Source organism: Epinephelus lanceolatus, chromosome 11 (genome assembly GCF_041903045.1).
Source record: "Epinephelus lanceolatus isolate andai-2023 chromosome 11, ASM4190304v1, whole genome shotgun sequence".
Classification (NCBI taxonomy): Eukaryota; Metazoa; Chordata; class Actinopteri; order Perciformes; family Serranidae; genus Epinephelus; species Epinephelus lanceolatus.
Genome location: NC_135744.1, coordinates 4778141 through 4791338, shown reverse-complemented (window position 1 = coordinate 4791338; position 13198 = coordinate 4778141).

The following is a 13198-nucleotide window of genomic DNA, read 5'->3' as shown; positions in this document are numbered from 1 at the left end:
GTTTGATCATCTGTCCTCAAGGAAAAGTTGGATCCTAAAGTGTGTTCTAAATATACTTTTTTTGACCATGGCATGTCCGTTCTTGGAGGACCCTGTGGACAAAGAGGCAGTGTTACTGAGGAGGGAGTTACGCATTCGTCGGGAGATTATTCACAGGCCCAGAATTGATGTATTATCATTTCCAGAACGTTTTCTTTTTGAACGGTACCGTTTCACATCACAGTCCATCATTTATATCCATAACCTCATCCGTCGTGACATAACCAACGTCACCAACCGTGGACGTGCACTTTCATCTACCCAGATTCTTTGTGTTGCTCTTCGTTTTTTTTGCAAACAGGAGGTTTCTGTATAATATTGGACATGCTGAAAATATCAGTAATGCCACTGTCTGCAGAGCCGTGAGAAAAGTGTCCCTCTGAAACGTCTATTAAACTCTTTTGTTGTGTTCCCTGGACATGAACCTGTGAGGGTCATCAAGGAGGAGTTCCAAAGGGATTGCAGGTGAATGATGTAGAAATCAGTTAAAATTTATGATTATAAATCATATCCAGTTAATGACATGGTGCTGCAACCTCAGACTGGGATTAGTCATTTTAATTTCTTTTAGGATTTCCCGGTGTGATAGGGTGCATTGATGGAACCCACATTCCCATCATTGCTCCTTCACAAAATGAAAGAGACTATGTGAATATGAAGTCCATTCACAGCATTAATGTGCAGGTAGATTGACTGTCTCAAAATGTCAGACTGCATCACACTGCAAAAACTCAAAATCATACCAAGAATATTTGTCTTATTTCTAGTCAAAATGTCTCATTTCTAGTCAAAACAAATCACACCTAAAAGTAACTTGTTTTTAGACAATTTTCACTTGTTTCAAGCACATTTTCACTTGAAAAATAATCAGAAAAATCTGTCAGTGGAGCAAGTTTGTTATTTCTACTTATTTCCATTGAAAATGTGCTTGAAACAAGTGAAAATTGTCTAAAAACAAGTTACTTTTTAGGTGATGTGTCTTAAGTGTAAAGACATTTGATTTGATTAGAAATGAGAAATGTAGACTAGCAACTAACATCTGTCATTCTCTGCACTGTCAAGATCATATGTGATGCAGCCCACATTATTACTAATGTGGAGGCCAAGTGGCCTGGGTCGGTACATGACTCACGGATGTATAGTGTCTTAAAATCAGCAACATACTGGAACATGGTAAGCAGCACTATTATGCTGAAGTCTTACCTGTTTGAACAATGTTTTTATATTTCATCTTGAGCTGCTTCCATGTTCTTTTTTCGCCGGTGGGATTGCATCTAAGTGAACTAAATTTTAGCTTTAGCATCATTCCACCTGTTTGCATCTGTAGCCTAATATTATTGTGATTGCATAAATGTATAAAATAAATTTAAACTTAACGCATTGACTCGAGCAGTAATTTTCTCCCACGCCGACTCCCGTTCCTTTGCTGCTGCAGCCGTGTTACTCTTCTTCCTGAAAACAGCTTCAAATTCGCTATATGAGCACATTAAAATATCCAACTCCAGAGGAGTAAAAAATGCAGACTTTTTCTTGTCGCTTGTTGCCATGGTGAATCGTGGTATTGGGGCTCCATTGATGACAGCTTTTTAAAGTCGTCGTGCACGTGCTTATCTCAGAGTGAACAAACTCTGTGTTGATTGAACTGATTGAAATTACCTGTTCTGAAACCCGTAACCCAGAGTGTCCCATCTCAGAGTTACTCAACTCAGAGTTCAGGGTTAGGCTCAGAGTTTGCTGAACCTCCTTTCTGAAACGGACCCCTGGACAGACAAACACTGGCTTTAGATGAGGTCACTGCTTTTTGTGTTGACTACCGTAGTTCTCCTACACGGTTGGCACATGGGAGAAGTGTCAGTTTTGCAACCATATCACCAGATGCCACTAAATCCTACACACTAGACCTTTAAGTCTAACTTTAAAAAAACAAAAGACCCTCTCCAGGTTTTTTATTTTTTTGTTAGAGCCTCTATTCCCCTTGCAAACAATTACAACACTCTCCCTTCCTAATTTCTCAACTCAACCCTGAAGTCAAGTTTAATACAGTACAGGCCAAAAGTTTGGACACACCTTCTCATTCAATGCGTTTTCTTTATTTTCATGACTATTTACATTGTAGATTCTCACTGAAGGCATCAAAACTATGAATGAACACATGTGGAGTTATGTACTTAACAAAAAAAGGTGAAATAACTGAAAACATGTTTTATATTCTAGTTTCTTCAAAATAGCCACCCTTTGCTCTGATTACTGCTTTGCACACTCTTGGCATTCTCTTGATGAGCTTCAAGAGGTAGTCACCTGAAATGGTTTTCCAACAGTCTTGAAGGAGTTCCCAGAGGTATTTAGCACTTGTTGGCCCCTTTGCCTTCACTCTGCGGTCCAGCTCACCCCAAACCATCTCGATTGGGTTCAGGTCCGGTGACTGTGGAGGCCAGGTCATCTGCTGCAGCACTCCATCACTCTCCTTCTTGGTCAAATAGCCCTTACACAGCCTGGAGGTGTGTTTGGGGTCATTGTCCTGTTGAAAAATAAATGATCGTCCAACTAAACGCAAACCGGATGGGATGGCACGTCGCTGCAGGATGCTGTGGTAGCCATGCTGGTTCAGTGTGCCTTCAATTTTGAATAAATCCCCAACAGTGTCACCAGCAAAACACCCCCACACCATCACACCTCCTCCTCCATGCTTCACAGTGGGAACCAGGCATGTGGAATCCATCCGTTCACCTTTTCTGCGTCTCACAAAGACACGGCGGTTGGAACCAAAGATCTCAAATTTGGACTCATCAGACCAAAGCACAGATTTCAACTGGTTTAATGTCCATTCCTTGTGTTTCTTGGCCCAAACAAATCTCTTCTGCTTGTTGCCTCTCCTTAGCAGTGGTTTCCTAGCAGCTATTTGACCATGAAGGCCTGATTGGCGCAGTCTCCTCTTAACAGTTGTTCTAGAGATGGGTCTGCTGCTAGAACTCTGTGTGGCATTCATCTGGTCTCTGATCTGAGCTGCTGTTAACTTGCGATTTCTGAGGCTGGTGACTCGGATGAACTTATCCTCAGAAGCAGAGGTGACTCTTGGTCTTCCTTTCCTGGGTCGGTCCTCATGTGTGCCAGTTTGGTTGTAGCGCTTGATGGTTTTTGCGACTCCACTTGGGGACACATTTAAAGTTTTTGCAATTTTCCGGACTGACTGACCTTCATTTCTTAAAGTAATGATGGCCACTCGTTTTTCTTTAGTTAGCTGATTGGTTCTTGCCATAATATGAATTTTAACAGTTGTCCAATAGGGCTGTCGGCTGTGTATTAACCTGACTTCTGCCCAACACAACTGATGGTCCCAACCCCATTGATAAAGCAAGAAATTCCACTAATTAACCCTGATAAGGCACACCTGTGAAGTGGAAACCATTTCAGGTGACTACCTCTTGAAGCTCATGGAGAGAATGCCAAGAGTGTGCAAAGCAGTAATCAGAGCAAAGGGTGGCTATTTTGAAGAAACTAGAATATAAAACATGTTTTCAGTTATTTCACCTTTTTTTGTTAAGTACATAACTCCACATGTGTTCATTCATAGTTTTGATGCCTTCAGTGAGAATCTACAATGTAAATAGTCATGAAAATAAAGAAAACGCATTGAATGAGAAGGTGTGTCCAAACTTTTGGCCTGTACTGTATGTCAAAGACTCAATCAGTTTTCTGTAGCACAATTGGTAGTATGAACATAATGAATGGTGCTTTCTGTTTACTGAGCATTCCTGCTGCTCTCATTTGAATCAAGAGCTCTAAAATGAACACTTGTTACCACGGTCACTGAATTAGGGATGGGAGGCAGCTCTGTGGCTGTCGAAGGACCTCAGCATTGCAATATGTTGGCTTCACTTATGCATGATATTATGACAGGTTAACATGTGACACTATACATTTAACTTTTCTGTAGCTCTTTTAAAGTTCAGAATAAAGTGAAGGTGTGAAAATATGGCACACTGTTTATTGCCTGTTCAGATGGAACACCATGAACTAATTTTAGAGATATATGATTGCATACAGAGTCAATGGACAGTAGCCATGAGGCAAATATTTACCCATTCACCTTCATGATCCATGGCATGCATAAAAGGAAGGTTTTTAACTATTCATTCTTCAGTCCCACAAGAAAATTCTGAAATAAAAATGAAGTTGCACAGAATGTATTCTGCATTATTTACCTGCTGGAGTCGGTGTCCTTTATTTTGGCTGTTGCCTCGAAAAACACTTAAAAAACTCTTGAAGAATTAAGTACCATTGAAGAAACCCAAAGCAAGTTTGGATTATACAACATGTGTTTCTTTTTTGTTGCTCTTTCATGTGGCTGTGATTTGAATTGTTGCCAGTGCTGGTACACACACATACAGTAGCTAAACTAACCCAGTTTGTTATAGAGAGTAAAGCTGAGATTGAAATAGGGAAGAATTGTGAAATGTACAGTGTAAATGCACAATGTAAATGCAGTCCTCCTCTTTTGTTTATTTTCATGTGATCTTTTATCTCCCTGTCTATAAATGGTGATTTGAATCATTTTATATTCCTGTTTTATTTTGAATTAAAAGGGAGTCACTGAAAAATGAATGTTCTCTGTGTTCATTGTAAAACATTCTCATCCTGGGTCTGTGACTGTTGTCTCTTTCTGATTAACACATTTATTTTATCAGTTGCTGGTGTAAGAAATTCACATGTACTGTAACTGAGACATAGAATGACTGTAACCCCAGCTCACTTCTCTGTCACTAATATAACACTGATGCACTTACATTATGGTTGTTGTTTTGTATATTTTCTTCCCAAAAAGCTCAAAGTGATAATTTTTTTCTAGAATGGATCAGACTTGTACAGGACCTGAGGCTTCAGATGCATTCATATAGAGCTGTTTGATCGCTGCATGTTTAGTCCTGATAGGGAACTGGGAATTTAAATGCATCATAATTGTCTTCAGTAAATGCCACATTGATGACCATACAGCATGGATGCTCGATTTGCTTTGCCCAGGGGCCACTTCTGCAAAATGACAGAGCTAGGGCCAGTTAATAAACAATAATATTTATCGGTATGTATAATAAATGGATTTCCTGTTTTCAACCTTTAGACGTTTGCTGTTCTCACTTGTCTTTGTCAAAAGGCAAATCCAGTCGCAGTAGCTCCGCAGGTCAGGTGTACGCAGGAGTATTTCTGGGATTTCAGAAAATTAAAAGGATAGTTGCTATTTTTTAATGTGGGGATGTATGGTTTATGTGTCTTGAAAAAAGGTGTATGCCAACAAATGGCTAAATGAGACTACAGAACTCACACGGAGCCAAGATGAACATGGCTTTACAGTCTTGTTATGATGATACATGATAAATTAATTTTTGGGTTGGATTGTATGGGTTACTTATCAATAGTGTATTACGTACAGTAGATGTCAGTCGGCACGCACCCAGTTTTGAGAAGCAGACAGGACTCCGACACAGAAGCTATTCAATGTACTGCTATGGATGGGGGTCAGCAACAAAACACATTTTAGCCACCTAAAAAAGTCAATGTAAAGCCATCAGACTCCATTGACAAAAACCGTAATATTAGTCAATAAACACTGATGCTGCTCGGCTGCTGTTGTGAGTGGTTCAGTAGTTTATGTTACTTTGTGACTTGGGTGAATCCAAACTCTCTTAAATGCCAAAGTCACACAATAACACAAACACAATAACTGTTGAGGGCAGTGGTAGACCAGCAGCTCCTGTGTTCAGCAATGTTAAATCACTTTTTCTCAATGGAGTCTGGCTTTGAAAAGAGCGATATAACGTCTTCAGTTCCCCACTGGAAGTCACAGTCTGACATTAAGGTGAAGCAGTAAAAATATTCTTAATATAGCTACACTTGAAGTGATAGTAATTTTTTTAGGTGGCTAAGATATGTTTTGTTGTGGAACCCTCCACAGCAGTAGATTGCTTAGCTTCCATGTTGGACTCCAGCCTGCTTCTCAAAACTAGGGGTGTGCCGACTGACATCTGCTGTATGTAATACACTGACTATGGATAAGTAAACCGTGCAACCCCACTTTTAAAAAACCTGAATTATCCCTTTAAGGACTAGCCCTGACCTCTTTGGGGAGTCTTTTTATTTATTTTTTTAAATAAAACCAGCCCTACACTGATGCTTTTTTGTCCATATTTGCACTTTATTTACATTCAAAGTACCGTAAAAACAGAATAAATCGATTTATTTTCATCATGAATTCAAAAATGGTCGGAAGGCCTGCAAACTGTTGTCACCACTGTGTCCTCAGTGTTATCCTCTCTGTGTGTCACTAGAGGGCAGCTTTGGATCACATGTCTCTGAACTGGTTTTCTATTGGTAAAGGCCATTGTTTCTTTTTTTATTGCAAAGATTACAAATCATGAACACAGAAGGGCTCAGACATTTGGACCAAGTGATCATCTGCTATTATTACATCTGTCATATGAGAGGAGTCTAAGCAAAGCAATTTTGCCTCAGAAATAAAGCAGAAGCGTGTCACTTCTGTTCCAAATCTATTGCTTTTATGCAGTGTGCAGACAGCTAAAACTGCTGCCAGTGATTCATTCTTCATGTGAAACAGGAAGTGAAACTAGCAGTCGAATAGATTCCACAGGAATGATATGGTGGCATGGGATTATGTGATGAATGCGCCTTCTCAATATCTAAAAAGAATGTCTGCTATGTAAATGAAAACCTTGCTGCTGAAGAAGAAGTGTATTAGAATGAGCACAGAGTGAAGGTTTTATTATCTAGTGGCACAGTAAGCCTCTGTGAAATTCCTCATGTTGGTGATTAGAGTTAATGCCTAGTGGCACAAGAATAGATGGACATCATCAAAACACTCAACCATGTTCACTAGATAGAAGCAGCACCTGCCAATTCTGAATGTCAGTTGAAATAGATTCAATTCAGAATGGAAAGCTATTGAAGCAGGCTCTTTTCCCAGAACAAAACTACTTTGAACTCTTTTTTTATTTAATAAACGAAGAAGATGAGTAAGTAAGTAAGTAAGTAAATTTATTTATATAGCACTTCTCACAGAGAGGACTCACAAAGTGCTTCACAAGATAAAATACAAAAAATACAATAACAAACAATGCAAAATACACAAAAACAAATAAAAAGTAAAGTGCAGCGAAATACAGAGATGATACAATGGACAATTAATGGAACGCAAGCCTAAACAGATGTGTTTTTAACTGCTTTTTAAAAATGTCCACAGAAGAGGCCGCTCTCAGCTCATGAGGTAGTGCATTCCACCATTTCGGTGCAACAGCCTTAAAGGCTCTATCACCTTTCGTCTTTAATCTTGTGTGAGGGACAGTAAGCAGATGGCCTTCTGCGGACCGCAGTGACCTGACAGGACAGTGAAAGGACACCAGATCCGTCAAGTATGCAGGTGCTTGACCATGGAGGGCTCTGTAAGTGATGGTTAGAATCTTGTGCTGGATCCTGAAATTAACAGGGAGCCAGTGCAGGGATGCCAGGACTGGAGTGATGTAAGTGAACTTATGAGATCTGGACAGAAGCCTGGCGGCAGCATTCTGGACCAGCTGGAGGCGGTCTAATGAAGTTTTATTTAGACAGGTGAAAAGAGAATTACAGTAATCCAAACGTGAGGAAATAAAAGCATGGATGATCATTTCTAGCTCGGAATAAGTTAACATGGATCTGAGTTTACAAACTTTTTTGAGGTGGAAAAAGCAGGAGCGAGTGACAGTTTTGATGTGGTCATCGAAGAGCATGGCCTGATCAAATGTGACCCCAAGGTTTCTCAACTTGGGGCACGCATTTGCACTAAGGGACCCTAAGCAGCTAGCCACTTTAGATGCTGAGGCGTCAGGTGCAATAATTAAAATCTCAGTTTTGGCTGCATTCAACTGAAGGGACTTAGTAGCCATCCAGTCCTTAATTACATTCTTACAATCGTGCAGTGAGTCAATTCCATCGGTCCTATCAGGGTTAAAAGAAAAATATAACTGGAGGTCATCTGCATACATATTCAATTCAATTCAATTTTATTTATAAAGCCCAATATCACAAATCACAATTTGCCTCACAGGGCTTTACAGCATACGACATCCCTCTGTCCTTAAGACCCTCACAGCGGATAAGGAAAAACTCCCCCAAAAAAAACCCCTTTAACAGGGAAAAAAAACGGTAGAAACCTCAGGAAGAGCAACTGAGGAGGGATCCCTCTTCCAGGACGGACAGACGTGCAATAGATGTCGTACAGAACAGATCAGCATAATAAATTAACAGTAATCCATATGACACAATGAGACAGAGAGAGAGAGATGCAGGTAATGACAGTAGCTTACAACAACATTAATGAAAGTAATAATATTATAGTTATAGTTCTGGCTACTGTGGTACAATATGTTGAAAGTATGTATTAATATCTGACAGTATACTTGTGTGACAATAGTCATATGTGTATAATAACAGTAGAAGTATGACTAATGACTAATGATGGCAGCAGCAGCAGGAGGCATCTGGCAGGACCACGGCAGCAGCACAACCACACACGTCACACTGTCCAGGCACCGCTGCGGTATGAGTTAATCTGAGAGACAGTGGAGCACAAAGGCTCCGGAGAAGAAGCTGAGTTAGTGACATCCAGAATGGCCGAGTTAGCAAGATGCAGTAATAGGATGAGAGAGAGAGAGGGAGAGAGAGGGAGAGAGAGGGAGCCCGGTGTATTATAGGGGGTCCTCCGGCAGACTAGGCCTAAGTCAGCCTAACTAGGGGCTGGTACAGGGCAAGCCTGAGCCAGCCCTAACTATAAGCTTTATCAAAGAGGAAAGTCTTAAGTCTAGTCTTAAATGTGGAGACGGTGTCTGCCTCCCGGACCGTAACAGGAAGATGATTCCACAGGAGAGGAGCCTGATAGCTGAAGGCTCTGGCTCCTGATCTGCTTTTGGAGACTTTAGGGACCACGAGTAACCCTGCGTTCTCAGAGCGCAGTGTTCTGGTGGGATAATATGGCACTATGAGCTCTCTAAGATATGACGGAGCTTGACCATTTAGAGCTTTATAAGTTAACAGTAGGATTTTAAATTCAATTCTGGATTTTACAGGGAGCCAGTGCAGAGAAGCTAAAACAGGAGAAATATGATCTCGTTTCTTAGTTCCTGTTAGTACACGTGCTGCTGCATTCTGAATTAGCTGGAGAGTTTTTAAGGACTTACTAGAGCTACCTGATAATAGAGAGTTACAGTAATCCAGCCTTGAGGTAACAAAAGCGTGGACCAATTTTTCTGCATCTTTTCGGGTCAGGATAGGCCTAATTTTCGCAATATTACGCAGATGAAAAAATGCAGTCCGTGAGGTTTGCTTTAAATGAGAATTAAAAGACAAATCTTGATCAAATATTACTCCGAGGTTTCTTACGGTAGTGCTAGAGGCCAGAGCAATGCCATCTGGAGAAACTATGTCATCAGATAAAGAGTCTCTGAGTTGTTTGGGGCCAAGAACAATAACTTCAGTTTTGTCTGAATTTAACATCAGGAAATTGGTGCTCATCCAATTTTTTATGTCTTTAAGGCAGTTATGGAGTTTAGTTAATTGATTACTTTCTTCTGGCTTCATCGATAAATACAACTGTGTATCATCCGCATAACAATGAAAATTTATAGAGTGATTTCTAATGATGTTACCTAAAGGAAGCATATATAGAGTAAATAGGATTGGTCCGAGCACAGAACCTTGCGGAACTCCAAAACAAACTTTGGTACGTAAGGTACGTAACATATGGTATGAGATACCATCAAAATTGCTGATGACATCTCTGAGAGGGAGCATGTATAGCATAAAGAGGATAGGCCCAAGCACTGAACCTTGGGGCACCCCGCAAGAAAGGGGGGCAAACTCTGATTTATGAGGGCCAACAGCCACAGAAAAGGATCTAAATAAAACGGGTTAGAGCAGCCAACTTTAGAAATAAGCAGTTCAAATGAGGTAAAAGTTCCACAATTCACTCTCCTCGAGGAGAAACTGTCTTTGTACAACAAAGCAAGGCCACCACTGCGGCAAGTGGTCCTTGGGGCACATATGAATGCGTAATCAGGCAGGCATAGCTCCTTCATGGACACATAATCTTTATCCCTTTGCCAGGTCTCCGTGAAAAACATGAACTCTAAATCTCTAGCGATGAAAAAATCATTCAGCGTGGATGATTTGTTACTGATCGAGCGAGCATTCAACAATGCCAGCTTAAGAGACTTGGGACCAGCTTTGCAGACAGATTGTGATTGTGACAGTGGTTGCAGATACCGGAAATTGTGGGTTGTGTGGTTTTGACATTTGTGATGTCTGTTGTTCATTACTACGGGTATGAAGGTGGGAGATTGTGGGACAGTAGAGACTCGCCCAGTAGTTGGGGCAATAGGAAAGCAGGAGGGATTGTCTGTAGAGGTTAGTGGCAGCTGGAGCCTGTAGGGGGAGCTACGGGAGGCAATGGAATGCTCTGTAGAAGAAGAGGCAGGCACTGAGAAGGGGGTGTGGTACGTAAACAGTCAGGCATGTGTGAGTGGTGTTGTGTGTATGGTATGCTGTATGTTGGCTGCTAACACGCGGCTTCCTAACTTGCTCGGGTGAAGTCCGTCATGTCGATAAAAGGAGGGGCGGTTCCAAAATAAGTTAAAATTGTCTATGAAATAAAATCCGTGGATATTGCAGGCGGTTCGGAGCCAAGCCTGGAGTTGAGGTCATCATGGGTGTTATAAGGTCAAATCACAGTACATTTTTCACTTACATCCTGGCATACAATGTCACACTTTTCTCAACAGAGTTGATACACAATCCATTTCTCCCAATATTTTGTACATTTTTCCATCTCAAGTCTTAAGTCTTTCCATACATTATATTTTGTTAATAATCCCCAACCACTGGGCTAACGTTGGAGGATCAACTTGTTATGACGAGTTATGGTTTTCCTGCTTCTTGCTAAAGATATCTTTAATAAATATTTATCTTTGTGTGGGACAGTTTTGGGTATTTTTCTTAAGTATAATATAACAAATGAGTGGACTAAATCCATCCCAATTTTCTTACGAATCTCAGCTGCATTCTTTTACCTATATGGATGTATTTTTGGGCAAGCCCAGAAAACATGATAATGACTGTCCAGTGAGGTTCTGCATTGCCTCCAACAAAAGCCACAGCTTTGTAGGCCTGGTGATAAAGAATCGCTCAAGGTTTTTCCAACCAAGCTCCCTCAGGGACCTTGAGTTTGCAGTAACTGATTGTGTCTCACATATCTCTGTCCAGTCCTCTGTTATTTGTATGTCCGATTCTTTCTCCCATTTTTGTTTAATATAGTTTGTAGAATGATTCTTTGAAATTTAAATACTGTACAATCTTGAAACTGACTTTTTAGTATCTCCCATTATGTATGCATTTGAAAATATAGTAATGAGGTTGTGTTCATTTATCTTTAAGGTTTGAATCTCTAACTTGCAGGTATCCGTTGAAGTCCTGCTTTTCTAGTCCAAATGTGATTGATATATCCTGATAGCTCTGAAATTTTCTGTCTTCTGACCCACAGTTTAAATCTCCCATCCAACCTAGCAAGTTCAAATCCTAGGTCAAATGCTACCCAACTCAAGATCCCTTCCTGTTTCTCCAAATGCAATTTCCTCAACACCTCATAGAAAATAAAGTCCTTTGGTTCAGTTTACTATAGCTCCTCTTGGCCTGACTTTTGTTACCGAGTAAAGTCTGTATTGGAATATCTACCTGAGTAATTTCCAAAGTCTTCAGGGCTATCCAAACATCATTCAGACTTAACAGCATTCTCAACATTACTAGCCCGCCGACTTATCCTATTTAACTGGCGATCCACCACATCTCCATCCCATTCACGTTGGGTTCGCGAGGTGATGACATTTGTTAAGTTAGAAAAAATCAGATGCACGATTCAGGGATCGGTGAAAAGGTTTCAAAAAACTTGGCATGCCTTTTTAGGATATTTTACAAATGAATTTGACGCAAGCACATTAGATCAGTAGCTATCCACATCTCTAGCCCCCCCCCCCCCCCCCCCCCTCTCTCTCTCTCTCTCTCTTTTTTCTTTCTCTCTCTTTTCTCTTGTTGACTTTTTTTTAAATTATATATTTATTTTTTTTATGCAGCCACCTGTACATGGTTTGGGTATTGAGAATGTAACAAACTACTGAAGCAAGAAACTTGTATGTAGGTACGTGAAGTTTGTATGTATATGTTATATTCGATACACGTAGGATATTGTATTCATGTAGAGCGTTCAGGCAACTGTGTCTTCTGGCTCTGTGTGTCAGTTTTGTTTGTTTTTGTTTTTTTCTATTGAAAACTTAATAAAAACAATTGGAAATAAATAAACAAAGTCTTCCACTGAAATCCATAGTTTGGCACACACCAACATACTAAAAGTTTCAATTGTGCAGCATAATAATAATCCTGTAAGCATGGTAAAGCTCTCCCTCCCTTTTCTTTTGTCAAGCAGGCTGGAGTCTGACATGGATCTAAGCAATACTGCTGTGGAGGGGTCAGCAACAAAACGTATTTTAGCCACCTAAAAAAGGCCCACTTAAAAAAAATCAATATAATTTTAAGTGTATGTTATATTAAGAATATTTTCAGCATGTTACCTTTCAATTAGACAGCCAATTTCGAGGAGGAAGTCATTAATGGCTTCAGTTTCCCATGTATGCTCTCATCATGGCCACCAGACTACATTGACAAACACAGTAATTCTAGCTCGCTGAACATGGGAGCTGCTGGTCTACCGCTGCTTCAGTTGGTTAAATAGTTTGTGCTATGGTGTGACTTTGGTGAGTCTGGAATTGAAGAGAGCAATGTGATGGCCTCATTTTCCAGTTGGAAATCACTGCCTGACATTAAAGTAAAACAATGAAAATACTTACAATAAAGCATATTCTTAAACAGATATTTATATTTTTAGGGGGGGACTTTTGTGGCTTTTTGTGGCTGTGAATGCTTAATGTTGAATAGCTGAAGCTACACTGCAATGCTGGCTGAAGTGTGTAAGAAAAAGGTGAAGTAGGAATGGTTGGAAAAGTATTAACAGGTTTAATTAGTATGAATGTAATTGAAAAGTTGAATGATACTCACAATGTAGAATATTTCAAGG